Below are 406 nucleotides of genomic sequence, written 5' to 3'. Positions count from 1 at the left end.
TACATGCGGCTGGTCCCCAGCCGCCCCGCCCCAGAGCTGGCTGCATCTCGGCGTTGGCAGCTGGGGGGAGGGAGCTGAGGCTGGGATGTCGGACGCCCGCAGGGGCTGGCATCAAAGTGCTGCCTGGAACGGATCCCCCCTCCCCCGGGCACTCCTGGGGGCTTTCAGCGGGGGAAGGAAAACAATTAAATATTAATAGCTGGGTTGGTGACATCATCCATGCACCCACCCCCCAGCTGTATGGGGTAGGGCCCCAGTTCCCCCCCTAGAAAAACCTGCCACTGCCCCTCGCTCCCATCCCACAGCCCCCTGGGACCCCACCTCTGCCGGTGCCCCTCACTCCCGACCCGCAGCCCCTGCCCCCCAGCCCTGCCGGTGCCCCTCACTCCCGACCCGCAGCCCCTGC

The sequence above is a fragment of the Chelonoidis abingdonii genome, chromosome 11 (assembly GCF_003597395.2).
Source record: "Chelonoidis abingdonii isolate Lonesome George chromosome 11, CheloAbing_2.0, whole genome shotgun sequence".
In the NCBI taxonomy this organism is placed as follows: Eukaryota; Metazoa; Chordata; order Testudines; family Testudinidae; genus Chelonoidis; species Chelonoidis abingdonii.
This window is presented reverse-complemented; position numbering follows the sequence as displayed.